Raw genomic sequence first — 17,454 nt, 5'->3', positions numbered from 1 at the left:
CTTCGAATCGAAACCGAGGGATGGTGCAATAAAGGCAGATCGTTTCTCAGATGGCGCTCACAGGTGGGGGATTAACTTAACAAACTATATCTGCAAAACTAGAGACAACTGGGACTGAGCTGGCTGGAGATGCATGTTGGTAAAATTCCAGATCCGTCCCAGACTGTAGCGCCACTAAAGGTAACAGATGAAGAAAGTAAGTAAAATTTACTTTTTCATATAAAATACTACGACGTTATTAAAAATGTATTCTATAAGATCGTAAAACATTTGTTTCATTTCAAATAACAACGATTTGTTTTTCAAAACAAAATCAAGGGCACTAACAAAAAAAAGTTACTAATATGACTATGATGTTTATCCCGGAATAATTTTATTTTATTGTTATCAAATCCTATTTTAAACTTTTATTTTCAATGCTATCTTTCTTACTAAAACAACCTTTTTTTAATTTATAAATAAAAAACAATGTTTACCTAACAAAGTGTGTCAACCATAAGCAAAACCCTTGTGATCTTTTTAAATATTTTAATTAAAGACGTATAAAAAAATACAAATATTTAACCTTAAACAGTTATGAAGTCAAACATCTCAAAAAGCTCAAAAAGTTGACTGCCTAAAATAAAATGTTTAATATCTTAACCTAACCTAACCAAAAATCGATTATAAATCATATTGTTTCATTAACATTTCAGGTTTTTTTTTCTTTAAACAAAAACCAAAATCAAAAATTAATTAAAAAAAAATACAAAAACGAACACAACGAATTAATTTAAATACAGTATGACGACTAATCAAAAGAAAACTTAATCAAACCAGTCACAAAGTAGTAAGTAGTCATTTAAAATATAATTATTACTAACAATAGAAAACTTAAAGATCATAAAAACAAAAACAAAATATCAACACCTCTTCAATTCGAAGTGATTAATTTATAATATAGTATATATTTCTTTTAAAAAGTATAAAATACGTTAATTAAACGATACTTGAGTTTTATATTTTATAACATTTTTTTTTGTTTACTTGTTTTTGTTGCATTTAATTAAAATAATAATGTTAAGAACAAAAGCTAAAGAACTTGTCAACAACAGGTGTATTTTTTGTTTTTGTTTTTAATTGTTGTTTTGTTTTGTTTTGTTTATACGTTTATACACAAAAACCCACACAATCTTGAAAATTGCCGATGAATGTATTGCTTTCAAAAATATTTTGTTTAAAACAAAAAACAAAAAAAAAAACTTGTCTCTATTCATTATAAATTAAAAAGAAAAAAGAATCTCTTAATTTTGAATATAGAGACAAAAATGAGAGAAGAGAAGAAGATAAACTGGTTCCTCACCTTTTTTTGGTTTTTTTGTTTTATATTTTTTTATTTTGTATTAATTTTTATTTATTCCTGAATTTTGGATTTTATTTTTCAGCTTTCATTTTGTTAACAAAAAACAAAAACTATTTTTGCTATTGTTTTAGTTTTTTTTTTGGTTCTAATTTTGCATAGAATATTTATTTTATTTGTTTGTATAAATTTCTTTAATGAATATTTATTTTATTTGTATATAATTAATAAATATTTCTTTTATTTTAAACATTAAAAAGTTAAGGTATATATTTTTGAAACCAGTTGTTGATGTGTTGAATAATTTTATTTTATTAAGCTTAAATAAATGCTTGTGCTTAGTTTTAAGTTTTACGTTGGTTTTTTTTGGATTTTTATTAAAAAATAAAAAGGAATTGAATTTGAAACTCTTTTGTTGCTGTTGATTTTTATATTTTCTTATAAGAAAATCATCATCATCACAATTTTTTGGTAATAATTACGTTTTAATGCACTCATTTTCTTGTTACAACGAATTTTATTTTTAAAATTATGAAACATTTATACATATATATTTTTTAATTTTTAACACTTAGTTTATTTAAAACACATTATATTTTTTTTTAACACACACTCCTATTTACTTTCTTACACATGGAAATATATTTAAATTTATTAAAAAATGTATTTATTTAAAATCACACTCAATTTTTTGTTTTTTTCTTATATATGAAAAAAAGTTCTATGTAAATTTATCTAATTCACATCCACACATTTAAAATAATTTAATTCACATAATTTGTTTGACATCATTAAAAACTTTTTTATTTATATTTATTCTCTTGTTTTGTTTATAATTAAAACTATTTTATCTTAAGATTTTTGGTCATAATTATTTTTTCTTTTTGTTTGGTGTATACTTGGTATTTTTATTTTGTTTAAAGAAATTCGTCGATAAAGCTGGGACGGTACAAGCCGGTTTTTTTATTAATAAGGTAGATTTATTGTTTAGATAGTAGATTTTGTTGGTTTCTAATTAAGATAATAATTCATAACTAATGAGTTTAAATTTATGACGTTGTTGATTTTTTTGTACATAAAACATTTCTATATATATTCTTTTGTTTTTTGATATTTTTTAATTAGATCTTTTTTATATTTCTTTTGGGAATTATGTAGGTACACTGTATTTAAATTTATATTTTTATTTTTGGGAAAAAATCGCACTTTAAAAAAGAATTTGTTACATTTTCAAAACTAGAAAAAAAAACAGGGAAAAAGACCTTGATTAGCAAACGTAATCATAACGCACATGTGTTTTATTTTTTATTGTTACACAAAAACACACAAACAAAATATACACACATTCATTTAACATATCGAAGTGTATATGTATATATACATTTTTTCTTTTATTATATTTTTTATTTATTGTGTTGTTTTGTTAAATTAAACAAAATGCACAACGTTAACAAAAAAATATGATACCAACAACTACGACGACGACGACAACGACTACGAATATTTTGCGACCAAAAAATCACTAGGTATAATATCAGAAGACGACGACGACGAAAAACAAAACTCTCTCGGTCTCTTTAAACAAATTATACAAAAAAAAACGAAAAATATACAAAAAAAGACAAGGAAAAAATATACAAACTTAAAATTAAAAAAAAAAAACACACAGCCAGAAGAAGACGAAAAAATACCGAAAAGATTGACACTTTATCGCACCGTATCGTGGCAAGCTAATTACCGCACTCCGTACCGCTCTCTTTATCTATAGAAAAGCGCCACTTTCGCGCAAAAAATCAGCCAACAATAAAATCAAAAAACAAACAAAAATAAATCAAAACCAAAAAGCAACAATTTTTTCCGAAAAAAGCAAAGTTCTTTCCGCAAAACCGAAATTAATTTAACGTCGCATCCGTCAAAGTTCAAAATTTTACTTTAATCCACAAGAAAATTCAAAAAACAAAACTATCTAGAAATATAGGAACTAAATAAAATGTAGATAAAAAAATATATCCCAAAATATTTGATCCTATAAAAGATATATCTAAATTATACATTGCGCTATAGTATCTCAATGAAACTCTCCGAAGAAAAAAAATAAATTAAATGTCTACAATACTGACAAAAGACCGACCTTGTTTTCGTGCTACAGTTGCCCGTAGAATTTCAATTTGTATACTGAATTGAAAAGCGGCTTCAAATGACTGACGGAGTGTCGTCGAAAAATTATTTGAATTTTGTTGTTGCTTATTTTGTTGTTGGTGTCGAAAAGTATCTGTAAAATGTATAGGTACTGGTATTTGTTGCTGTGCCTTCTCCGCCCATCTTTTCCGCCCGCCCTTATACATATATCAGTTTCAGTTCAGTTCGTCGTTGGTGGCTGGTGGGTTATTACTATTTTTCATACTCTTACTTTTAGTCTTGCTCTTGAATTTTTGATATGAAATGAAGGTCGGTCTGTAGAGAATTTTTCACGCTCTTTGATGCTCTCCAACATTACTGTGGGAATTTTAAAGATATGTTTTTCTTAGTATTTCTTCTTAAAGGTTTATAATCATCACTCACAGTCACAATGACAAGTTTTACGGATGTGATATTAGAGGCTGTGCTCGAGTTGTTACTAAAAGCTAATTTTATTATTGGACTTTGCAGGTAGTTGCTCTCTTTTTAAAGAACAACAACAACAGCGAGAGAGAAAAAAAAGAAGAGAATTTAAGAAAGATTGATAGCAGCAGTTACAGATACAATTTTTTTCTGAGTGTAGGTCACGATTTTAGGGAGCGACGACGACGCGCCGCGAAAATGACGGCGAGACGTGACGGCAAACGTATCTTTATAATATGCGCAGAAAATGTAAAATAAGTTCTAATTAAATTTGAACTTTTTTGTATTATTAAAGTCTGCGACTGGCAGTAAATTGGCGCTCATTCAACTCGATAAAAAGCTCATGTGAGAATCTACAAGTGTTCTTTTAACCCTTCTGCAGCAAGTTCTTATTTTTGTTTTGTGCAGATTTATTAAAATGGAAGCGGGAGGGATATATGAGATATTTCTGTAGAAAATCAAAAGAAATTAATAAACAAAATAAAGAGAAAAGCTTTTGTAGAGATTAGAGACCAGAGAGAGTATTCAGTATTAGGTTTAAGTTTAAGTAAGATGAATTTAACATGATTAGAGTTGTAGTTGTTCCCTGTTGAATAAACTCTCAGCGTTGCAAATTAATTTGTCTTCATCGTCCATTTTTGTTTTTGTATATTGAATAATTTATTCATGAGTAAAATTGAAGTAGAAGTATGTAGAATAGTTCCATCCTTATAAGAGTGATTTTTTGTTTTGTTTTTGTAAGTGGTGTGCTTTAAAGTTTTCTTTTTGTACATACGAAAGAGAGAGGATAAACAAGTGGTTGGATTTATTTTTTATCTATTTTTATACTTTGTTAGATACTCGTATAATAGATAGATAGATATATGTACGTTTATGTAGAAATATACATATTTGTATATTTTAGATCCTTAACTTCTTTTTCCTCTTAGCTTGATGATTTTAAAAAGCTCTGTTGGGGATAGATATTGTTTTATTTATTTTTGTACAGAAGAGAGCTTTTTAGTTTGTTATTTTATTTACATACATACAAATAAATAATATAGGTACCTACATATGTAGATACATTTTGTAATGAGAACATTTTAGAAAATAAAAACTTGTATTTTTAAGAAAAAGGGTACGGGGTTCTAAACTGAAGGAAGGGAAATCAATTTATATTCCGGGCAGGAAGTGCTGAAAAATCAATTTAAGTACATGAAATTTTATGAATTATAAATATCTATGCTGTCTTCTTCGAAAACGAATTTTAAAAGCTCATAAATAAATATTTTTTATTGAAGAAGGTTCATAAGTGTCGTAAGTATAGACAATTTTGATACGTAATTAATATAGAGTTTTAAAATTAGAAGTTTTATTTTGTAAGATCTTATCTTTCATTTACTTGGCTTCTAAGAAAAAAGTCTGTAGGTGACACTCATTTTTAGAAACGTAACAGCTATTGTATTATTTTGAAAAATTTTAAAGCTGCAATCAGTGAGGGTTCGTCGTTGCTGGTAATTGACCGGCTTGAAATCTTGTGTTAAGTTAACTTTAAAAGCATTAAGATTTATGTAAGTTTTTTTACAAAATACGATAAAGAATCAATTAACCTTGGTTTTCATCAACTCTAACGGTTACCAGCAGCAACATTTCTAGTTAACATCACTTACGTGTCCTAATAGGTTAAGTTTTTGACCAATTTAAGTGATGCTGGCCGAGAAGCTGCTTGAGGACGACCCAAAAGTGGCTTTGATTTTACGAGATGCGACAAAATGCTCATGACTTTGTAGGAAATAACAATTTTAATGCGTTTTTGAAACGTTTATCATTCAATTTTTAGTAAGAGCTAAAAATTCTCAAGTGGAAATATAAGGCTACGTTTTCGACCAATTTTAAAATTCTTTGAAAAATAAGGATTTTCGTTCCAAAAAACAATTTTTTTTACGATTTCCTTTTCCAATTCGTAAAAAGAACTATTTTATGTTTGATAAGCGGCTGGAACCGAGCTAGATGGAAAAGTTTGTTGGGTGAGGCCCTAGTTCACACAGAACTGTAAGTAAGTCGCTGGACGTTATCGACACTGATACAACTTTTCACTTGTGTGCTTTAAGACTTGATATTTGTTTGTAAAAATTCAAATTATCATTCAAAGAACTTGGAAAAGTATTCAATCAATAACTGAAACTCATGCGAGATATTCGAAACAAATTTGATTTTGTTTTCTAAAAAAAATGTAATTACTTAAACAAAAAGTTCAAATATTAACAACAGCTGATGTCAATAGTTATTATTATTTCTTAAAATTTTCGATTTTTAAGGGCAATCGTTTTTTTAATTTTTGTTTTAATAAAAGAAAAACAGTAGACTAAAGTTTTCTATACAATTTTTTGAAAATAAAACTATTCAGAAGATATTATTAGTTTTCTTAACTCCTTTAAAATCTTTATTATTGTTCTATTTTTGTTTTAATTTTCTCATTCAAGTTTCTAGATAAATCTGTGCCTAAAATTTGTTCTGCTTTAAAATTGTTATATTTCATAAAATTGGTAATTCAAATTCTATGTTTTTAAATTGGTATAAAACTGTTTATAAGGTCCATTTTTAACTTCCCATAATCGGTTCGATTTGTCGGATTAAAAATGTTGACTTTTCTATACGTTTCAAGGTCACTAAAATGTATGTAAAAGATTTTTACAGAAATATCTTTGTGTGCTTTTTTCGTCGTCCATATCTCAAGAACCTGTATAGATATCGACTTCAAATTTTGTTATGCAGTTAATAAAACTGCAAAATGGAAAAAGGGCTTCCAAAGATAGAAGTTGAGTGGATGGTTTTTAAATAATAGCTATTTGAAAAGTAACTAGTTGTAAGGCACTGGGCCCGAGCTTCAACGGACTATAGCACCACTTAATTTATTTATTTTTAATTTAAAAATGTTGATAATATCTGACGAAATAATAACCCCAGCGACTTGAATTAAATTTTATATTATATAATATGGATTGATATCAAACCGATAAAATTAAAAAAAATCAATTAACGTCTTTTTTTATTAAATAAAAAACTGACTGAAAACATAATTGTCACATCGAATATTATACGAAAAAAAAAAATTTTATCTCCAAAATAGTTGTATGCAACAAAAAATAAAGCTTTTGCAATCAAGTAAAATTTTGAGATAAATAGAATTGACTGTTTTTTTTAAACAATACTTCAAGTTGGTAAAAAATGATTTTCGACTTCAGTATCTTTTTAAAAATTAAAAATATTCTCATCAAACTTACTTCGTGTTATAGAAAATGATTTTTTCGATATTCAGATAATTGGTATAAAAATCTTAGTTAATTTTTAAGAAAAATTCAACCAACAACATTTTTTTCAAAACACGAAAACATTAAAAAATAACAAAAACCTTATAAGAAATGGTTTTGGACTCAAGTATTAGAAGAACAAAGAAAGATATTGACTCCTAATTATTTATCTCACACAAAATATTGATATGAATATTTTGTTAAAGTTTTAAGCAAAATAAATCGACAGGAGGGGTGGGAAGTCATCAGGGTTGGTCGCATCTTAGACTTTTTTAGATTTTAATTGTTTTTTACTCTAAGCCTTATCGATTTCCTACGAAATATGGTATACAAATTCAAATTAAAAACAAAAATCATTAAGATTGTGAATACAAAACTAAACATTTGTAAAACAATATTACTTCATTGATTTTGTAAAATTTTGTATAATTTTAAAAATTTTAAGATTTTATAAGTACTAAAAAATTGCATTGTTATTTTCTGAAGCTTTATTTTGAATTTCGGTAACCACTACCAAAAACGATTAGTAATAAATTGGTATTTTATCTTCTTTATAATTATCGAATTCTTTGATAAGCTTCCAGGGAATCTCGAAAATAATATTCAATAAGTCGCAATAAATAAAGACATGTTATCATTTTATTTTTGAACATTTGGCTCATTACTTGTAATGGAGCATCTAAATTAAAAACAATTTAATGTTTTAACAAAATAATTATTTTAACAAATATTTGTGAGTGAATTATTTAATGTTTATTATACAAATATTAACATCAGTAATTTGAAATCAAGTATTTTAATATTATGTTAAAATGTGAAAGTCTTATTAATTTATTGATTATATTTTGTGGGTTGTTTTTTTTTTAAATAAATTAAAGTACATTGAGGTCAATTTAATGAATCAGCATTTTATTTGTCAAAGAGAATTGAATAAAGTGTTTTTGGACCTTTTCTAAAAATAGAAGTTTGTTTCGTTTAAATTATTCATGAATTTACACATTTTTCTTACGTTTTTTATGTTATTTTTTGGAATAAAGTACATACGGATAATCAAATAACTGTTAATGAAGTAGTCAAATGCGTGTAGCATGTTTAGTGCTAATTTATTGATAAAATCTCAAATTAAAGGTTGTATTTCTAACACAATCTAAAAGCATTCACTGTGAATTAAAAACAAATAAAAGTATGTTTCTATAACTAGTTGTCGTTATATCTAAACGTGATTTAATTCGGTTTAAATCTTGGTCATTACACAAATATCTGGTATCTTTTATTTATTCTAATTCTCTTGATAAACTTTTTTCTTCACTTAATGGTAATATGCGAAACATTACACGACAAAGAAGAACATATCTGAATGTATAAAAGAAAAGCCAACTAGCTATCAGGGAAATAACTATTTTTTTAAAGCTATTAAAACTAATCTGAAGATACATCAAAAGTAGTACATTATATTTCAAAATAACCAAAGTATAACATAAAATCAAAACACTGCTCAAACACGTCACCCAAACCACAAAGAACAGAAATCAAATTTGCAGATTTTGGGCCTGAAGTATCAACTTAAGTCATATTTTATAGTTTTTTAAAAAGTTTTTAAAGTACAGAAGCTGTCAAATTATAGTTTTTTTCTTTAATTCAGAGAGAATTTAAGGGGCTATGATGTTTGTAGCATCTATCCGATATTGATTTTGGTAAATATTACTTATTTCAATTCTGTTTGTAAAAGAATGTAATCCCTAGGGAATGCAATATTTTATGAATGTAATGTAAAGATTACAATCTTTTCAGCATCAATCATGTCATTGCAATTATTTAAGAATTCATTCAATTATTTGAAGTGTTTGCATTCAATGTCCAGTCATTACAATTATTACCAATCATGTGCATAAAACGATTGCAAGGACTTCAAATAAATGTTAAAAATAGAATAAATGCAATTTTACTTCAAGTGAGTGAATGAATTCTTAAAGTTTCAAATAATTGCAATTAATTGATTGCAATCCAATGACTGGGTATGAGTATTTCAATATTTTTAAGCCCAAAAGATGGTGATTGGAAGATTTGAAGTAAGCCTCAATCTCTATGATAAATTTAATAAATGATTTATAATGATTGCATTCACATAGGACTGCTTCCTTTTACAAGCCTAATAGAATTATGTAATAGTTAAAAAATATACAGGATATTCCACATCGCATAAAAGTCATTTAAATTGTTTTAAAAAGATCTATTTTCACAAAATCATGAACTCAACCAAAAAATTCACTTTACAATCAATTTGTTTGTGTTTTAAAATGAAAACAAAAATTGTAAGATATGTGCATAAATTAGGCCTGGTTTTCATATATTTTCAACAGGACCCATTTTCCCCGCGAACATTTTTGGTTGCTTATAAAGCTTGAATTATTTATTCGAAATAAAAAGCAAAGCTGACAAAAAACATCGAAATCAATATTATAGCGGTACGCATGTATTAAATTCGTTAAATTGTCCTTAATTTGTAATTAATGTGTAGTACACCCCCTGTAAGACAAGATAATAAATGTATTTCAAAAATTCATTATAAAAGTACAACATATAGTCAAAAAGCCATGGAAATAATTGATTTAAGTCTGAAAATAGGTAATTTTTTGATAGATAAACAAGAACTTCAGAAAAAATAATTGTAAGACTCAGTCACATGAACTGGATCTTGGACTCAAAGAATCTGTTTAAGAATAGGACCTATATTTAAGGGTTTAAAAATGTACCCGCAAAATAAGTTTGTTTTCAAAGCTTTAAATGCCATTCCATTAATAAAAAAAAATGTATGAATATGTGAAATATATTTGGGAGGTATTCTACCCAATGCAACCTTCCTGCAGCTTATTATTGGATTTGGGGAAGGTGCGGGTTTTGTGTATGCAAAGTTTCTTTCAATCCGGATTCTTTAAATGCAAAGAAACTTTGCCTTCACTCAATTTTGCACCAACTCCAAATCATATAGTGAGCCGAAGTAGGTGTTTGCAAGGGGCAGCATGCTTCTCCATACTCACTGTTTATAAGCGTCTCAAAGAATAACCACCTAAAAATATTTTGGGCTTTATTACATTTCTGAATTTGGACGTTACGACATCAAAAGTTGGATTGGAGAAACGATTTGTTTGAAATTTGTAACGACAAAATAAGAAATAACACTTTGAGCATTATTTTATTCAACATTTATTTGAGCGTTACAACACTTGATTTGGGTTGTTTGCAATTTTTTTTTAACTTTTGGGCTTTGTGACGAATTTAGGACTTTATGACATTTTTCTATTTGATGCCTATTCAATGTTTAGTCCTTAAGGGCAAGGACCTATTTTTTTTATGTTTTATGTTAGATAAAAATGTCGAGTACGAAATTTTTACGAATCGGTAGTTTCTATGTGTCGTGTACGAGTAAAAAAGTGGTAAATTCAGTTGTTCCTTAGGGGCCAGTTATAGCTATCATTAAAATCCATCCGGAATCATTTTTGAAGCGATATTTGACGGTGATTCCCTTTGATTAGAAATAAAATGTATGTACTGATGGACCGGAAATCATACAAAGAATTGTTTTTGAGAAAAAAAGTATTATTTCGCATTAATTTTTTGCTAAAAACGACCTTCCGAAAAAATTCCAATGGTTGGTTTCAATGATTAAAACCAATGATAGCTATAATTGGCATCTTAATATCTGTCTTAGAAATAATGTTATCCACTTATTTGAATTTAATTTAATTACATAATAAATGGTAAATCTGAGCTTTTTACAAAAAATAAATTCATTCTTTTGCCTTTAAAGTTTTTTAATTTTTTTCTAAATTTTATTGTTAATATTTAATTAATTTTGAACATCTTTTAAACACAAATTCAACAACTTATGAAAAGCTTTAAGCTCTCAAATATCTCGACAAAAAACTGCCTAAACATTCATTTTATTGACGTAAATTTCGAAATTCGAAAAATTTAACTTTCTAATAAATTTTCAAACATTTAAGGACGTTATCAGTGTGCTTTGGATCTCAAGCTTCAATTTACACCTAGTTTTTGCTGTCCTTGATTTATTATCAATTTGTTTGATTCTTTAAAAAACAACAACGCCAGCAAACATATATATTTGTTAAAACAAAATGATCCAATTAAAATACAAAAATAGCGCAATTATATGTCTCATACTTATAATCAAAATTAAAAGAAAAAGTTTCGAAATTAAATGGAAATTCGTTAAATGTACCGTATCATGTAAAATATCTCATTTAGAAGAGTAAATCTTCCTGTAGAATATGAATTGAGTACCTATGTTTGTATATATGAATTATACTAACTTCTACTTCAAGGTCTTATACACTAATTAGTTATGCTCTTGAAACAAAAACAATCTTCTCTGCCATTTGCCTGCAGGTATATTAATATATATATAATATATGTTTTATAGGATATATTTATAAATATAAAATGGTTATTTAATATTCTTAGCTATACAACAAAAAGATGAAAAAGAGTAAACAAAAATCATATATAAGAACTACAATATCTCGCGACACTCAAGTTGAATACTGATTAACTACATATATACGTTTATGGAAAAACTTAAGTGAATTTCTTAGATACTTTTTCAGCATCCTCATCATTATCCAGGGTAAAGGAATAAAAGAATTATTATTATTTTATTAGTAAGCAATCCCATATTAAAAGAGAAAGAGGGAAGATTGATATTATTAATTTCGAAATTATAATCTACACGACACGCACATAAGAACTGATGGTAACAAGTCCTTAGAAGAGATTTATGCATATACGTTATGTTTTCCAATGAATTTCTTTATTTTTAAGAAGGGTTTTTAAGCATGAAATTATTTATACCATAAAATAAGCTTAGGAAGCTTAAGCTCAAAGACATTTTTTTTATAATTTTTTGTTATTAATTTTAATGAAGAACAAACATGTTTGAATAAAAGACCTATCCAAAGTGTTGATAAACATGCAGAGATTAATTTTTCACTTGAAAACTATAACCAATATATTTAAATCGAAAGTTTTTTACTTAAGATTAGACTAACGAGTGCCAGGGTTGTCACTTTATCAAATTATAGAAATTATATAATGACTTTCTTCCTATATGTACTCCATCTGCTTTCAGTTCTTAACTAGATAACTTTCAATCTTAGCCTTTGCAAAATTACTATCATAATCATCCTTCTAAACTGTTACTTCTAATTGGTTTTGTTTTTTAATAAGCTAAGCTGGCATTAGAGGACCTTTGAAGTATTGAGTTCGAAATATTCGAGATATTCAGGACGTCATACCAAAAAAGTGTTCTGTTTTTGTTATTGTCTTTTTTCAAAAAAATAAATGTCAATAGATTTTGATTTTAAACAGTCCGATTGGTCGAATAAAAAATTTTGACATTTTTCAAAGTTTCAAAGTCTTTAGAACCGAAACAAACTCGAATATCTTGGTTATAATTAATGGTATTGTCTTCAAATTAATTGTATCTTATAGAGGTAGACTTGTGGCAGATTTATATTTTCAAAATTAAATTTAAAAAATCTATTTTACATATTGTTTTATTTGAAACACTAAACGAAAAACTAATAGTGCGGATTTTAATTGTTGAACATTATGTCATCCAAATTTCTTCCATCGAGCTGCACGAACTATTTAAAACGGTACCTCGTCTTACACGCTGCAGTATACTTGATTAAATTGCGCTTATTTCTCAAAGAATGTTTTCCCATAAGTTTACTAGAGTTCAATGATTGTTGCTGTAAATTGTCTCTTTGGGGTAGCTCAAAAAAAATATCTATTGGGGTTAAGTGGGGGGACCTCGCTGGCCACGGGATGTCCCTAAGGCGAATGATTTTTTGAGGTAAAGCTTCCCGAAGTATATTCATTGAATCTCTAGCCATGTGGGCGGTCACAACATCTTGTTGGAACGCCGTGTGCGATAAAAACAATGGATGCTTACAGGTTCGGCAAAAATAAATCCGTTATCATGCATCGGTAATTGCCACTATTGGCGTTTGTCTCCTGGCCCTGAGCATTCTCAAACAAAATGTTCCGGTTATCCCATAAGGAGCATCAAATAGTTATCCTGGGGCAATACAATGACTTTTGGTATTTAGGTCGAGAGTTAGTGGTTCTTGGATCAAAGTGAAGACAGTTTTTTTATTAACGTGTCCGTTAAATAAAAACGAAAAAAGGGACAGTACAAAAATGTTCCAACATTTTCTCACAAAAATTTGTGCATGAAACATGCATTTTTTAAGTTCTTGAATGATTCGAATTTTGAATGGATGGAAATTTCAATCCTTTTTTTTAATTTCATGAATAATCGCTCTTGGAATTTTTAGTGACGATGCCTTTTTCAATATCGAAATCGTGGATTTTCACGTAAACTCTCTTGAACCATTTTTTTTTTTTGGAGTCCTTGAAAATCGATTAGGCCCTGGCAGTGGATTGTTCATGTCAAAGCAGTTGAAGGGAACCTCTTTCACGTTTTTGATTACCAGGATCAATAGATTTCTATGCAAAAAACCGTGTCAACCCGAATAAACCAACATTGAACAAGTCATGGCTAAGACACCACTTAGTAAGGCTTTTGAAAAATTGGTTAAAAATTACAGCAAGGAAATCAGATGCTGCGAATTATTTTCTTTTCGATACTCAATGGCAACATTTTGAACTTTATAATGAAATAAAATATGTCGATTATTCACTCTGGAAACACAAAATGAATGACCCTTTACTTTATGACCTTTCTTTCTTACTGATAATATTTCAGGCACTCAGAAGCATATAGCCTAGACTCAACTTATTTTAACCTCTTTTTTCAAAGACGGTCAAAAGCTGAAACTGTTATCATAATAATTTGCATAAATTCAAATGTCTTAAACAAAATATTACCCCTATTAAAAGTATAACTTCGGCAGCTCTGGTTTCCTATGATTTGTATCATAGACTGAATTCATTATTTGACATTTTATAGTTCTCCAAATATTTGTTTTTTCTTTTGTATTCAAAGTCGAAAAAAAAGTAAACCCAACAAAAAAAAAAAAAGAAAAAGTTAAGAATAATTACTCCCCCTCAATAAGAAACAAACAAGAACAACTGACCTTGGCTTACATATATATTGATGAATATTATAGGAGGAAAACTTTCATATCAATATTTTATGTAGGTAAGTAAAAGTATAAATGCGGCTACTAAATATATTCAGAGTCAGGCCTACCTACCTACTTCACATCGCATGGACTTTAGGCTATTTGAAATTATTTTTTGATTAAATGCGTGCTTAATATTTTTATGAATTTGTATTTCCTTTCCTTTTTTTTTGGTCTTTGAATTTTATATATCTATCATCAAAACAGGATATATGTAGGTATATAGGTAGTGTAGATATGTATCTATTGCTTCTAAATGTGTATATCTTGTGGGGAAATAAAATAAAGCTATTAGCTTTTTTTGATAACACCCAGCAACGCAACGCCACAAATTTATTGACAATAAAAGCTTTGCGAAGTAACAAAGTTACTAAATTGACACAAGCAAAATAGACAGACAATATTTTCCATATCTACCTTTCACGCCAACACAACACGTCAAATGTGACATATCAATAAATAAAAGTGTTATAAACTTTATTTTCCTTTATTTTGCTTTGCAGTTAATTTATTATGTTCTCTTAAACTACCCCTAGATAAGGGAAGTAAATTTCTCTTAAGGCCCACCCCGATTCATATTTAATTTTTGTTGAAAGAGAAAAATAATGTTATCAGTAAAATTGTTATATTTCAATTTAATTTAATGTAGATAACAGCTGAATGACGTGGAGGAGGTGGTGGAAGATGCTAAAGCAGCTGAAGCAACACATGATTAAGAGAAATTGAAAATATAGGACAAAGCATTTTTCAACGGTGCATGGGGCAGGGCAGCCGGCATTTGACTAAAAGTATACGATGAGCAACAGAATTAGGTTCAGATGTACCCAAGAAATCTCTACAGAAATTTGTGTATAAATAAATGTATGATGGAACTGATGGATACTGAATATCCACAAGTTACAAGTGGTGTGAAAATTAAATACTTTTCACACGTCTCTCTTATGTACTGTTCATGGGTATAGGTTATCCATGGAGTAGGTTAATCTTTGGCACTCATGTTTATTGCCGGAAGAAAGAAAATTAAAGGAAAACATTACCTACCTCTATCTAGACTTATTTGCATATTTTAATCAGCTTATATATTGATTTAAATTGGTCTAATTAAATACTTTTCACACGTAACGTAGGTTTATGGGTTTATCTTCATTCTGTTGTGCTTATATTGCCGGATGTAAGAAAACATTAAACTTATTTGCATAACTTAATCAGCTTACATTGATTTATACTTTGTATGATGATGATGGTCTATAAAGCACCTAGTATAAGAGAATGCCATTTTGTTTTCAAGCTCAATTTAAAACAATTCTATTCAAAAACGGAAATGCTTATTGATTGATAAAAAAACTAAAGTAAATTGAACAGAAAAGTGGAGTAAAAGAGAATCGATTTTAACTTGTTCTCATATATGGGAAACTCACCACCACTCTGCAAACAGGTGTGGTGAATAACGTTTATCAATCACTACGGACAAACGCCAATGACGTATCAGCACAGACTTTACTTCCGCGATCAGTGTAGAGTTTTGTTTTGTTTATTTATTGATATAATCATCACTTTTTTTTCTCTTTTACAAGAAGAAAAGTATGAATTGTAGAGGCGCGCATTCTTCGTACGATTAAGATTGAAACCAAGTTTGGGTCTGTGGTGATGTTTATATTTATGTCTTATTAGATTTTCCATTGGTAAAATATATCAATTAAAATTTGATTTTATTCTGTCATAATATTTGTAAGTTCCATTGGGAAAAAACAAGTGATTTTTTTTGTAGATCACCTTTTTTAATTTGACTTATGTTTTTTGTTATATGTTTAGATTTAAATTTGAGAATTGTATTCAAAATCTTTTACAGATTTCATTTGTTTTCCATTTTTTGCCTTTTCATTGATGCAAACTAAAAAAATAATACGAATTTGACAGCTACAATTGCAAGTAAGAACATTAACACAATGGCTAAAAACATATTTTTCCACCGTGTTCTATTGGCTACAAAAAGAAATTAATTTTGTTATTGACATCTAAATTTACAAATGACAAACTATATTCATTTGAATATAGACTACTGTCAAAAGTTTAGGAAAATTAAAGTGAAATAATTCTTCTTTAAATAAAGCATGATTATAGTTAGGTTAGGTTAGGTTTACGTGGCTGCGCATTAAAATCCACACACTTAGGCCAAGAGAAAGGCCCATTGTGATACCACATGAATCTAGAGAATTACTTCTTACTAGTCGAACCATTTTGAGCTTTTTATAAAGCGAAGAAGATATTTGATATCCTTTTTAGCTAGTTCACTGGGATTATCAAAAGAGTAGTAACCCAGATGAAGTTTGCGTCTGAGTGAAAGAGCAGGGCAAGTGCAGAGGAGATGAGAGAATGTTTCCTTTTCTTCTTCGTCCATACAGCTCCTACAGAAGTCATTTGAGGCTACACCAAGTCGAATTGCGTGTCTGCCTATAAGACAGTGTCCCGTAAGGACACCTATTAGGGAGCTAATATGAAGTCGGCTTTGAGATAACAAGTCTTTAGAGCGCTTTAGGTCCAGTTAAGACCATATGAGTTTTGTGGCTGCGCATGTTCGTAAGTTGTGCCACCAAGAATTTGCTATCGCAAAAGCTGTTTCTTTTAGCATAAGTTTACATGTAGCTATCGGTGAACCTATCTTCTCCCTTTCAGGTGAAATAGGTATGACGGTTCCATTTTAAGTGAGTTCATCGGCTCTACAATTTCCTGTGATGTCTCTGTGGCCCGGCACTCAACAGAGGTGAATGTTAAATTGCTGCGCCATCTCCGTAAGAGACGATCGACAATCGAGGGCAGTTTGAGATTTGGTTGAGAAACCGTCAAGGGATTTGATAGCAGCATGACTGTCAGAGAAGATGCGAATATCAGAAGTTGATATCACGTTTTCTCTTAGCCAGGAGAGAACCTCTTTGATCGCTAAAATTTCCGCTTCAAAGACGCTACAATGATTAGGGAGGCGGAATGAGGATTAAGCTTTTCTGAATACACATCACTACCAACTACCTCATTTGTCTTGGATCTTTCTGTATAAAAA

The 17,454-nt window shown here is 28.6% G+C and overlaps 1 protein-coding gene across 8 annotated transcripts in view; it reads right to left on the bottom strand.

Annotated features, from left to right (window-relative positions):
* The window catches only part of LOC129947736 (neuronal PAS domain-containing protein 2-like), a 179,299-nt gene that overhangs the window by 120,397 nt on the left and 41,448 nt on the right, over positions 1–17,454 (bottom strand). The window contains exons 1-2 of one of the 8 annotated variants that reach the window (XR_008781754.1): positions 3,392–3,717; positions 1,343–2,575 (exon numbers count right to left, since the gene is read on the bottom strand). The exons of 4 other annotated variants lie outside the window; for them this stretch is intronic. The gene's annotated coding sequence lies outside the window, so the exon portion shown is untranslated. Of the gene's footprint in view, positions 1–1,342; positions 3,362–3,391; positions 3,718–17,454 lie in introns of those variants that run through there. 3 more of the 8 variants (XM_056058404.1, XM_056058405.1, XM_056058406.1) reach the window with 3 other exon arrangements.

The sequence above is a fragment of the Eupeodes corollae genome, chromosome 2, assembly GCF_945859685.1.
Source record: "Eupeodes corollae chromosome 2, idEupCoro1.1, whole genome shotgun sequence".
NCBI classification, from domain to species: Eukaryota; Metazoa; Arthropoda; class Insecta; order Diptera; family Syrphidae; genus Eupeodes; species Eupeodes corollae.
The sequence above is the reverse complement of the archived record's forward strand: the minus strand, read 5'-3'. Positions and strand labels throughout refer to the sequence as shown.